Below are 12,201 nucleotides of genomic sequence, written 5' to 3'. Positions count from 1 at the left end.
GGAATTGTACACAACTAACAAACTAGTAGATTGTTTGCAATAAAAAAGAAAACTGGTTTTCATCAAACGGAAATCAGATTATGTCGTATTTTTTATGGCCACAATTTTATCCTTCCACTCTCTATATACCCACATATACTGAGGTATATATATAGTTCTTACACATCCTATAGCGAAAATAGAAAATACAATTTAACAACCATTAAAAATGTTATTTATTGTAATTCTTTTTTACAATGTCATAGAATAATAAATAACAACCGGTCTAATATAATTGTTTAAATTTATGATTCACCCTTCAAATCGAATATTATACCAGAAGAAATCGTCAATTATCGTATCTGCTTTACGTAGTTCTTTTTTATTAATTGTGTTACGAGGCAGCATTTCCATAAAATAATAATAATAATAATAATAATAATAATAAAATCAATAAAACAGTTTAAAATGGTTGCTAAAGTATTCTAGGCAGTCCTAATAATCAAATCTCAAAAGTTTTTTAATTCACAAAATAGTTTAAAAGTCAAAGTATAGTAATAGAAAGTTTAGCAGGATCTAGAAGTTTTAGAATGATCTAGTAGGCCTCAGAGGGTTCTGCAACAATCTAGAATGGGTTGGGGTGACATATAAATAGGTTGATAAAAGGTAAGCAGATCAGTTATCAGCTTGTACTCAATAAGGTAACTCCAATCCCTGATTAGTGGATAAGTCCAGCCGAAAGAATCTGAAACAACAACAACAACAACAACAACAACAACAACAACAACAACAACAACAACAACAACAACAACAATTGGAAAATGCATCCCTTCAACCCACGAAAAGTTTGCAGCAAATGCCTTCTGGACTAGTAGTAAATAGAATTTTGAAATTTACTCATTGACCTTTTAGAAGTAAAACAAAAAAAGGAATCTTATTGTCATCGAATTTCGTTATTAATAGAGTGAATAGCTGTTATTAATTTTAACTGCCTCATAACTTTCATTCCCTTGCCTGTTTTTTTTACCCGAGTTTCATCAATCCATCATTAGTTTTTTTTTTTAGAATTGATAGTATAAATTCTAAACAACTGTATCTTTTGTAAACAAACCCTTTTCGTTTTTTATTATTGTTGTAAAAATTTGTGTACAACCTTTTCGTTTATTTTATTATTGTTGTAAATAAAGGAAAATATCAAATCCTAAAATCATATTTCATATCGTTCATATTTTTAATTGGTACCTCTTGAACGTAACGATTGATATAAGAAACTTTCTTCAATTATCTCGAGCCAGACCGATGAACTAGTTCTTGGAAAATATTGAATGTAATTTAATTGCAGTTTCACGGGACACTTAATTGTCCGAAATATAATGATAAAATAATTAATCTCTTTATATATCTTAAAACAAATTCAAACTGAATAGAAAACGAATTCTGAAATATCTAACAATTTCTTTTACAATATCCACTACATTTGGCATGTATGACGTGACAATATTTATAACTATGTGGTGCTTTGTATTTAATTGACTTTAGTGCACATCAGGAATATTAATCTATCTTGCTTCTTTCTGTTTTACAAGTTTTTGTTATTTACCGCTTATATAAAATAAAAAAAAAACACAACAGTATCATTAAAGGCTACACAGCATAAAATATAAATAGGTCGATAAGATATTGACTTAGTTAAATGGATTGACATATACGAAGAAAGATGAGATTGAGTGTAAATATGAGCAGACTTGGAGCAAGTGCGATTGTCGCGATAGATTTTCACAGTTGCTACAGCTCTCTGTATAATATTCTTCGCAGCTGTTTATTCTTCAAGTAACATAAAGCCATCATGCTGACAATAGACACACATACTGTAGAGATATGACAAACTATCTTGATCGATTAATCTTTCCGCATCCTTAAGTGAAGCTCCGTCAGTCGATCGCTATCGCTAAGATTCGAAGTTGCATTTTTGTCGATCTGTACGCTTATGGTTGAAATAGAATTATAGCATGCGTTATTGGATCTTTTTGAAAAAAAAAAACATGCGTTACATAACAAAGGGCGTCGTGTGTTTGAATGATAAAGTTTGAGTGACATCTTAAGAGTCATGGGTGACTTTAAAAATAAGATTCGAAACCAAACGAATTTCCAGGCGGGAATTTTAAAACTTTTAGTTAGCGAGACCTCAAACAGAAAATATGCCTCTGAGGGTCGTTCTTAAGGGAGGGTTAGTGAGAGGCTGATGTGCACAATGTAATTAGGTTTAGCAGGACGAGCCATTCGTTTATCTTTTTCTGTCTATCTCTTAAACGCGTATGTTACGTAAGAAAGACCGTGTTTGAATGGTAAAGTTTTAGTGATACTTTAAGAGTCAGATGTGATTTTAGAACAGGAACAATGTGAAGACGAGTTGATGCACACAGTGCAACTAGGTTTAGTTCGATGAGCGATGCGTCTATTTTCTCTCTCTTTCTCTCTCTCTCTTTTTCACACTTTGCGATGATAGTCTGTCTTTTTGATGTTTATTATAAATAAACTTTTTTTAAAAACAAACATCGGCATCCGAGTTGGTTAATCAGCAGATGAATAGAACCTAGTCTCATAACAACAACGTTGATGTATAAGCGCACCAATAGGTGCGAATATAATTCATGTTTGTTAGTTATGATATCAGATATTTGGTTCGTTGGTGGGTTCATTGAATGGCTAGTTCATCATGTCGTTTGAATCCGAAAATTCTATTATTTGCATTGGTTTTGTTAAACGAATGGAATTCAAACATCCAAATAGTCAGTTCGTATTGTTAATCACTTCCCCACAGTCATTTTCCATGTTCATTGATGAGTTTGTCACGTTTAAGTTTGAAATATGATTTTAATCGCTGAACATATAGATTGAATAAATGCATATAATTTGAGATAACTTTTGTCATATGTATATAAGCAGGCTTCTTCAATAGTTTGTCTGTCTTTTCCTCAGTCAGTTTGTCACAATTACGTTTAAATTAGCATTTCTCTATAGACTTGAACATCAAATTGTGTGTATCTTACCTTAGATAAGATATTTTGTTCGTTTATCGGTTCGGATGGTTATTTCACCATATAGTATGAATCGGGAGATTTTATTCTTAACATTGATTTCTCCGATATTTTTCTAATTTATATAAAAACAAAAAGACATCGGATATTTATGGAACCACGTGAAGGTTGCCAACATCTTAAGTAAGTTTAACTAAGTTTTGTGGAATATCCAGGTCGTGAGTCCGTGTTGTTACCCACTAAACTATTGTCATCTTCTTGATAGCTAGTTGATTACGCTCAAGTTTGCCATACAATTCTCATCGATCTGTCTGTTTATAAAAGAATTTTCCCCGCTAAACGTGAAGTCTGAATTGATGCATCTAAAAATGTCCCGAGTATGTTAACCTTCAAAATAGATATTGATGAGTAGAAATCGATATCTCCTATTGGTTGATTAAGTATCAACCAGATCATTCATATAGTATTTTTCCAGTCATGCTTTTCAAAATAGCATATTTTTAAGTCCCATGAGTAAATAATACAATTTTATTTCGTACATTTTATGATACTGGATTGAGATACAGTTACAAGATTCTCGGATTTAATTGAATAGACTTGGATTTTATAACAAGACCTGTAAGATTTTAAAATTCAAACTGAAATTTTTAACACTTAACATGCTTTTTCTTCGTCTTATTTGATATTTCTAACTTTATAATATATGTAGATTATTAAATAGTCTTTCCTTATTAGCAAAGATTCGTGTTGTGAGAGTAATTTTACAATAATTTGATGTTTTCTGCTGCAACATAACAGTGTTAGATTGTATTGACCAACGACTTACTCCATTGTTGTTTATAACTGACGACATTGTTGTAATTGCAGTTAAACGAGTCAAAGTTCGGCACAAAACCCAGAAAGATTTTGTACTAGGATTGTATGAAGTCTCCTCATTTCGTACAGCGATTTGTTATATATTATACCTACAAAACTACAAGACTATTTGTTATATGCTATACCTACAAGACTACATGCGTTTGCCTGTGGCATCGGGCGATCGAAAGCTAGACATACATAGAAATATTTTTTTAATTGTGTGTCTTAAATTTATGAATGTAAATGTATTTTATTCAAAGCCTTCATTTATTAAAGACATAATTTTATTTCCAAAGAAAGTAGTATATCATTATGAGCATTATAGTGTTCCTCGTTCAATTCCAAGCAGCGCCAAGTTTCTTGCTAGTTTAACAATAAAAATAAAGACCCCCGTAATATATTGATATAGTTTTTTTTCAATATTTGATAGAACACTATCTATGTGTTTCATACTAAACGCCTATTAGATGGTTAAAATCGAAAATCATTTTAAAAATGAACAAATTGATCACAATCTGATTGTTATATTAGGAATTAGCAAGCATAACCGGTGTTTTCTAGGAATTAGGAATAACTCCCACTCTCAGCATTGAACTACATATTATTTCTGAGTTAAGTGACATTGTTCTGGAGGTAGAAATTCAATCCTCAGTACAGACGATACTAAGAACACAATTGTAAATTACCTAAGACTTCTATTCTGACATGGCTAACAAAACGGGAACATGCTACCGCCGTTGATTAAATAAAGTTTGAAATTTCATACAGATTCCCGAGTTCGACAGAAAAATTTCCTAGTTCGCCAATATACACCCGAAAATGTCAGAGGTAGCATTTGCCTCATAACGTGATGGCGAAAATAACACTCAAGATGGGAAAAGTAGTCCGAGTAATACAAATAATACAGATCGTTTAAGTGTTCACTATTTTCTATTAACAAAATCCCTGCTTATATATGAAATAAACGTTGCGTCTGTGTGTTGTGTGTATGTGTTTGTGAGTTTTTTAAATGTATTTATGGTTTTTTACATAGGAGTTACAATTTATCAAGGCTCGGAGGCCACTCGAGGATAAGGATTAATGAGTGTACAGTAGTCAACGGGACAATATCGTCGTAATCATTAGTAGTGGACATTTGGTAAATTGGATTACTTAAGGGGACGGCTCACCAAGAATTTGTTTACGTTGGACTTGAAGACGACATAACTGTAGTCAGCTGGAAAAAAGACAAACGGAACGACGAAGACCCTACCGCCTCTAGTTAAGAAATAACCCGAAGAAGACCGTAGTGTTCACCGTACATAAGTGTAGTTCAAGGTGGTCCCGATTCGAACATATACAGAAGTCCAATAGCGTGGTCTCGGCCGCTTCTACGATGACAAGGCTGATGTGAGATTCCTGTAGTCTTTGTCTCAATAGTAGTTGGCAGGCGAAGGAAAAAAAAAAGAAGAGAAGTCCAATGTGTATGAGTCAAAATATCCAGAAAGGATATAAGATGCCGGGCGGTTGTTTGGTTATCATCTCCTCTTGCTGGCTATTCGCTGAAAAAGATTACTTCAATTTGGTAACATTCATCTACAGTTAATTCACAATTTAGCCAGCAACAAATAATCGACTCTGGCTTAAATATTTGGATTAAAAATCAAGATATTTCATGCAAATATAATATGCACAAACGGCAGAACAATATCTGAGGTGTGTTATAGGCTTATTATTTCTCAAATTCCTTGATAATCTTAGATTTCTATACTTTTTCTGCTGAGAAGTCACGGCCAAAATCGGTTAAGATCAATGGAAGTGGTAAAATATTTTCTCTCTAATAAATTCCTCCTCCCCCTGCCACCACTTAACACCGTTTAGGGATCGTTCACAAGGAACAGTTGAGAAGAGAACACCGGTTTGGCTTCGTAGTTCTTTCATGTGAAGTTATTTAAAATCACTAAACTAAGCTGCAGTTCTCTGTGGCGTAGTGGTTAGCGTGCTGGACATTTCACATTATATTTTCACGTTCGCGCCGACCTACCGTAGTCGTTTTTTTTCCCTAAACAACTGGAATGGACTTTTCTTGGTGGCCGAACTGTTAACGTTGCAGATGTTTGTTTTTTTTTCACACTTTATTTTCCTACTTTTACTCATGACTCCGGGTTTGATCCTTCCTACTTACCTACCATAACATTTTTTAACCCCCCCCGTCCCGGAAACAAACACTCGGGCAACGCCGGGTACCCCCGCTAGTAAGTTATAAGTTAAACAATGTTATGCTTTGCAGCTTTTGTATACGTATGGATTTAAATCATATGCTAACATATAAGGCTTGGTAGATGTATGTTTTGGTTTTGCTTCTCGCTAATGGCACACAAGTCATTTTTTACTTTTAAAATCACTACTATATATTTTGTACAGCATAGTAATCGATAGAGAATTGGCTCTATAATAATAAATACGAGATCACATTAATTAAAATACTATATTTAAGCATATTTTCCGACCGGGCAACACTGGGTAACACCGGGCGGCTTAATAGTAATTCTATGAAAGTAACAATAGATATTGTACAGTACAATATAGACTACTGTGGACTAAATCACTGTGTTAAAGCTTCCTTTCATTGAACCGCGGTGACCCCGACCAGAGCAGGCAATCAATTTGATAAAAAAATGATCAATTTCATTGATTTTGATGACAATAAAAGTGTTGGAAGTGTGAAACATTCGTTGATTCTCATTCAATCCGGGGCTAAATCGGATGTCCCTGCTAGTAATTAATATTTATGGATAATTAACAAAATTCGAATAACACATTTAAATTGAGTGTCATCAATTGGAACAGGAGTTCCCGGGTGAGCATTGGTGCACGGGTCGCACTAGTTATTAATCAATTTAGAAGTTAAAGAAACACTGAATGTATTTATTTGATGATAAAAGAGCGCAACAGAAATGTAAGTAAAAAGTTTCCTATGCGCAAAAGAAATCTAGTTCATGATATAAATATTTTTCTTTATCAATTACTTATATGGTTAAGGTACGTATAGCAGAATATTGTCTTGCTACTATGTCAGCTTGCTCTTATACATTTGAGAATGAAATAATGACTTGGTATTATTCGATTGCCAACCCATCTTTCTCTATAAGAAGATTACTCGAATATGATTGGCTTACCCTATGGCATCATAACCTAGATTTTCTGACACAAACTATACAATAGGAAATCTATTGAAAATGGAATTACTGACACAATTGTCTACATTCTGAATGTCTGTCTTGCAGATATACACATGAGATGCTAAATACGTTACTATTCACAGTGTCTACTAATTTTTTTCGCATCATAATATCCAATTGTAAATTGAAATTGCCTTCCTCTGTAAAACTGATATTTAAGCATGTTAAATTGTGTGTTTGAATAAACTTTGTCAAGATTTCATGATATCAAGAGATAAGTAATTGATAACCTTTATATAAACACATAATTTCACATGAAGAGTTTGAAAAAAGGTTTCACATAACATTTATTAAAACAAAACGTTTACTGAAAGAACATCCGTCTCAAGATTTGTAATATTAATTCCTGTTAAAACAGTTTTTTAACGCTTTTATGTTCTCTTACGACAGAATTAGGATTAATGCTGCTAAACCTTATTCTAGACATGAACTTTAGTAGCATTATCGCTTTAGTTTAATCTTTATTCACATTCTGATCCAAATATATTTCATGATTTTCATTCTATAAAATGTATTACATTTAAAGCCAAAACTTTAGTGACAATAAAAGTAAATTAAAATCCAAAGAAGCCCTGTTTAATTTGGATCTAATGAATCTTTATCAAAGTCAATGCAAATCTGATATATATTAATGTTCAGTTAGGAAATTGTACCCATTTTATGGGTACTGAAATGATTTAGAATACTCAAAAGAAACATATTTTTTGTAATAGTTATTAATTATTATCAAATACCTATTGCTTAAAAATTTCATAAAATTAAGGGTGCTTGTATTTTAACGAAAGACCCTGACAACTTTTATCTCTTGGCATAAAACTTAACCAAACTAAATATATCCACCATGTATACCATTTAAAACTATTATATATGTTTCAAATTTTATAATGCTTGCTTACGTTTTTTAGGAGTAAGTTCCACACAGATAAACATATAAATATATTCCTGTACGTAACATTATATAGATAGAGATAAAAGTGTAATAGGCATGTTGAAGTAATCGGAGAAAGTATTTTTTAATGAAAATATCTCATAAATCGATATAGAGTTGAACGATTTGCTACATTAATTCTTTTAAAATGTAACAATTTATAAAATTCGTTTCATAAAATTTTCTTCCACAAGAACTTTAATCTTAATAGATGCTTTCTTGGTACTTTCTGAATGCACGTGAAAAATATTGAAACGTTCAAACAAAAAGTATAAAAAAAATCAAAAGAAAAATAACCTAGTTTTGATATTTACACAGTAAAATACCTAGCCTAAAACTCTATTTCTATTAAAGATGTTTGATTTTAAGAGAACACGTTTTTTTACAGAAATAAAGGCGAATATTTTTTAAGTGTGTCTCCTGAGGAAATATGTGTTCAACGTCATCTGAGACAAATTTTGCTTAAATAAAATAAAATAAAATTTTACAGTATGTTAACCTAAGGAGAAAATAGAATGTTGCGCACCCCCCCCCCAAAAAAAAAAACATGAGTCTACCTATGCCTAAATGAAATTAGGAGTCGAAAGCAGTCTGTAAAATCAATGTGCTGTGTTTTTTTTTTTTTGTGCATCTCGAAACACAACGGAATTTAAGATTTAAAGGAAATGGAAATCTTTGAATTCGGAATATTTAGATGAGTGTTATTTTTTGGAAAGTTGTATTCTGGTTTTCTTGGTACACACGGTGAGACTAAGTAATTAGGTGATGGCAACGGACGATTCGTCACCTCGCGAGACACAGATTTCTGTTTTGCACATTTTTATCTTTAAATGATCTTTACATTTTTCTCTGCCACTGCCGATCAGTGCTCACACTTTCAATATGCTAAATTTCTCACCATTTTCACTCAGAAATCATTTCAGCTTTTTCTCACATTGCTTTTGACAGTTCGTACTAATTGACATTATACACGGTGCAAATAGGTTTATGTTCTATTTGAAACATTAAAAACTACGGCTTTATTTTTTTCCTCTATAAATTATTACTTTGGTGCGATTTGCTATCAGCTTACCAAAACAGGAATACAATATACGATGCGTATGTAATAAAAAAGGCTCGTACCAAGATAAAGCAATTCCGGAGTAAATTTTAACAAATAATCTAATTGTAGCATCATGTTTTTACAAAATTTCTGTTTAACAACATAGTAGCACTATATTTTTATTACATGTGTGGTTTCACAAGAACCCCAATAATAGCATTACGTTTTAATTATACATGTGATTTTATGAGAAACCAAATTGTAGCATTGAGTTTTTATTAGATGTGTTGTTCAATGACGTATCCAAAGATAACATTATGATTTTATTGGGTTTGTAGTTTAAAGAGGAATCCAATGCAGTATATTTTTTATTGAATATATTGTTTTACGATGAATTGAAATGTGGCCTAATATATAATTAGGTGTGTTGTAAGCATTATTTTTTATCGGCAGTGTTTACATTATATTTTTTTATAAAGTGTGCTCTTTCAGGACTTTCGACTATGATAAATTCTTTCATTGAATAGTTAACATTTAGAATTCCCCCATTCGCCCAGGGTAGCGAACATTGACTGTTGAAACTTGAGTGAATACTAGAAACTAAAACCACATTTTTAGATTGCTTCTCAAGTGAGGAATTTTGAAGCGAGATATTTGTTCACATTCCATTTATGTTTCGGCATGTTTTACCCCCGATGGAAACAGGAAGCAGCGAGAAATTCCAAAATCTAGTAGTTTTAGAGAAAAAAGCTATCAGCGTAGAAAGTACTATGTTATCCGGGGACCTCCACGGTGAAGAGATGGGATTAAGCTGATTATTAAGTTGGTTGGGTATATTTACTTCGTGACGGCACCAGATAATCAAGTTTATCGGAGCACATTCCATTGAAGTACTTGTAGAACGCACAAAGATACAATATTGCTGTGATGGGACAGGGGCTAACGCTTGATTGACAGTGAGAGACCTACTATATGTGAGATTTTGTTTTGGGATCTTGTCTAATCGGGGAAGACTAGTCCAGCCCAGATGTGAGAACAATATACCATGTATGTAGCATCTGATATATGAATTTCAGGGATACAAAGTATTGACAATTTTGAAAGACTTTTTGGTAAAAAGAAACAGCTTTCCTTGCAGAAGTCTTGGAACTATCAAGTAAGACGCTATTGGCCATTGCATAAAGTGGTCGAAAAGCTTTCATATAGAATTGTTAAAGGAAAAAAAACTTTGTCTTATTGAATGTTCTCAAATATTCATGACCCCATTAAATAGTTTTTCAGAAAATTTATCAGTATGAAGTGGTCTTCTCGAAATATAAGCACGAGGTCCATTAATCTATCAACTATTCTCGCAACTATTTAAAAGCATTTATTTTCAGGGTGGTAAAACCTTCCAGCCTGGTTTGGTAAATGTTCTTATTTTATAAAATGTATACATAAAACAATAAATAAGTATACATGCACGTTTTAAAAATTAACCAACATACACGACGAAGACACATCAGACAGAAAAAGTTCCACAAAAAATATTCACGTACATCATTTTATTATTACATAAATGCCGTTAACCAATCAATAAAATAAAGCGATTATTGAACTATACTAAAATGCTTTTACAGTTAGAAAATAAGCATGTAAATAAGCAGTTTATAAAGCTTGTTATCTGACAAAAGTTCCATATAGTTAATACATTAAATATAGTATTCTATAAAAAGTATGCCAATCAATCAATCAATCAATCAATAAGGGTTTTATCACTTTATGAAGAACACCTCTCTGGACTTTAGCTATTTATCTCTATTCCGAGCTATCCGCTGCCATGTTGGACCCATGTGTTGTATCAGGTCATCCTTCCACCTCGGTCTTTGCCTGCCCTTTAGCCTCTTATGTTCATGAGCTGTCCATTCCGTTGTTCTGATGGACCAGCTGTTGTCATGTTGTCTGGCTACGTGTCCTGCCCATCTGTGTTTGGATGTCTTCATGACAGTACTGATGCCAATAACGCTTGTTTGTTGGCGAATCCAGATGTTTTTCTTTCTGTCTTGTAGAATGATGCCCAGCATTATCCTCTCCATCTTCTTTTGTGCCACTGCCAAGACTGTACTTTGGCGAGTTGTCAGGACCCATGTTTCACTACCGTAGATCATCATAGGTAATATATATTTATTTAAGACCTTTCCTTTGGTTGATATACTTACTTTTTGGCTTCTCGTGAAATTATCTCCTTTCTCAAAATCTGCCCATCCCAATGATATCCTTCTCTTTATCTCACGGAGGAGATCTTCATCTTTCGTAATTTTCTTTTCTAAGTAAATGTAGGTTTCAACTTTCTAAATGGTCTTTCCATAAACAATTATTGGCCACTTGATAGTGTGCTGGTTTAACATCACATTTGTCTTCCCAAAATGCATGCTCAGGCCAACTGGTTTGCTCTTAGAGTGGATGTCGATTAGAATGTCATTTAGTTCCTTTAGTCAGTATGTAAGGGCGTGCAATATCTCGATATCTCGGTTATTGAAATGTTTATTAGATTTCTCTTCGTTAGGTGATTAAATAGAAGTGGAGTATAATAATATTGGAATAGAACAATGTGACAATGATATCAAATGATCTGAATCTTGTACGATCTCTTTTCTTGTCGGTTTATTTAACATTATCAAATGTGTAAAGGATTGTTATTTATAGCACACCTCCACTTGGTAAGGGGTGGAATCTGGATATATGAATATAGTAACGAGAACAGACAAAACAATTGGGAGAAGGTTACTGAGACCGGCTAACAGGTAACTCCTTGGAATCTCCCAATATTTCCTGCTATTATTTTGCACTACAGACAACGAAGCCACACAAATAAAGATGGCAGCATCGTTGTGTTATAACGAACGACATTATTCGAAGAATTGTATTTCTCTTGGAAAATTTCTCTGTCCGACCTTTCTTTTCCGTGTATGTTAATTAATTAAGCACAGTGAGCGCAGTTTGGTTATGAATGTATAAAGTTTTATGTTTCTGAACTTTTTAGATGAGAATAGATCATGCGTACTTACACGCAATACACGAACAATAGTTCGAAGAATCTAACTAATACGACGTTTTAGCTTTAATTTTCTATGCAGATTGGTTGTTCATACGAAG

Source organism: Euprymna scolopes, chromosome 1 (genome assembly GCF_053919585.1).
Source record: "Euprymna scolopes isolate OS-2025 chromosome 1, ASM5391958v1, whole genome shotgun sequence".
Classification (NCBI taxonomy): domain Eukaryota; kingdom Metazoa; phylum Mollusca; class Cephalopoda; order Sepiida; family Sepiolidae; genus Euprymna; species Euprymna scolopes.
Note: the sequence above shows the minus strand (reverse complement) of the source record.